Here is a 2,070-nt window from a genome sequence, read left to right on the forward strand (position 1 = left end):
CACCTGCAGAGGAAACACAAATCATTCATGTGCACATCAACTCAAATCCTCCTTTCCATCATGTGTGCTGTCCAAATATCAGCTGTTCTTTTCTGCTTCATCTCAGTGTCAGAAGAGAAAATAAGAGACACATCCCAGATAGCAAAATTGGCATGGCCTGGATCTGGCCCACACAGTGTGCTTAAACATGGTCCATATACCGCAAAGAATGACGGCCCTCTGGTGGCCCAGATCTGGTTTGCCCGAGGTGTCCCACACATGGGCCAGAACAAGCCCAGTTGCAGACACACTAGATATCCTGTGCTGGCCCATGTGTGGATTACCTCTGGCAAACCTGGTCTGGGCCACCAAAAGGCCATCATTCTTTGCGATATGTGGGCCATGTGTAAGTTCTATGCAGCCACGGGCCAGTTGCAGACACACTGCGGGCCCTGTGGTGGCCCAGAACAGTTTCAACTCTGGCCCCAGTTTTCAGCCTAATATATACATTAATCAAGCCACGCAATAACAACATGTGCTGGAACATAATAGTACAAAAGTAACATGACAAAACTCTGTTCAGACAATGAATGGACTGATATATAGCACTGGATTACTCACAGTGCTCTATACAACATACCACATTTACCCAATTACACACTTTGTCTAAGCTGCTTCCTAACTACATTAATTCTCTTGACATACAGACTGGAAGAGCCAGGGATCGAACCACTAACCTTCCGGTCAGTAAGTGACCTGCTCTACCTCCTGAGCTACAGCTACCCAGCAGAAAAGATGTGCAAACCCTCACTAGGTTTTAGATAAAGTGTACACTGACAAACCTGTCAAACCTGCATTTGAAACGTTGGCTACCACAGCAGTATAGTATTGCAACAAGGCATTTGGGTCTTCTAACTAAAATAGGAAAATACGAACATAAATAGTACTATAATTGCTAGACCTGGCCCACATCTGGTTGACATACACTCTGCCATGACACCAGTCAGTTAGAAGTGCCAGCTTGATGCCGGATCTGGGCCTCTTTTCTATGAGCCTGGGCCACATAAACCAAACCACAATCGGGTCAGATGTGGCATGCCATCATATAAACAGTGCCATCAACTCCAGGCCTGGCCCATATCTGGATGACATACCACTTACCATGCCAGAAGTCAGCCAGCAGTGCTGGCTTGACACCAGAAATTGGGCCAAACCTGTCTGCAAAGTGGGATTAAGTATCAAAATGTGATTATTTGTGACCTTTGTGACCTAATTATTTTATTGAATGAGGTTGGCTTTAATCTTTCAAAATGATTTGTAATAAGCTTTGATCTTTTTTGATAAGTTTTGACTGCCATCCTACCACCATCTTCACATTTTCTTGTGGCCCGAACCTGTCTTTTTTTTTTTTGACTGTTTAAAATATGAATGTGTGCATTTACACTGCATGGAACATGTTAACGGCAGCACGGTGGCACGGTGGTTAGCACTGTTGCCGCACAGCAAGAAGGTCCTGAGTTCAATTCCAACATCAGGCCGGGGTCTTTCTGTGTGGAGTTTGCATGTTCTCCCCGTGTTTGCGTGGGTTCCCTCCGGGTACTCCGGCTTCCTCCCACCGTCCAAAGACATGCAGCTTGAGGGGATAGGTTAATTGGATAATCCAAATTGTCACTAGGTGTGAATGTGCGAGTGAGTGCGAATGGTTGTTTGTCCCTGTGTGTTGGCCCTGCGACAGATTGGCGACCTGTCCAGGGTGTACCCCGCCTCTCGCCCTATGACAGCTGGGATAGGCTCCAGCGCCCCCCGCGACCCTGAAAAGGATAAGCGGAAGCGAATGGATGGATGGAACATGTTAACCCCTCTCTCTCTCCACGCTTAGCAGTTTGCTGAGAGCTCAATTCAAGTCCAGCAGTTGAAGACAGTGTATCAAGAGGCCGTTTGATAAATCATCTCCAGGTTAGAGTTATTCACCATTAATTGAAGAATCCACTCTGTGGAGGGCTCCTGGAAAAACTGCTATTTATAAGCTTTGATTTTTAAGAGCCTTTCTCGGTCTACTGGCTACAGTCTAATTACCAGAGCAGGAAGAAC

Source organism: Rhamphochromis longiceps, linkage group LG23 (assembly GCF_057381845.1).
Source record: "Rhamphochromis longiceps isolate RC_006_pf linkage group LG23, R_longiceps_female_GT1.1, whole genome shotgun sequence".
NCBI classification, from domain to species: domain Eukaryota; kingdom Metazoa; phylum Chordata; class Actinopteri; order Cichliformes; family Cichlidae; genus Rhamphochromis; species Rhamphochromis longiceps.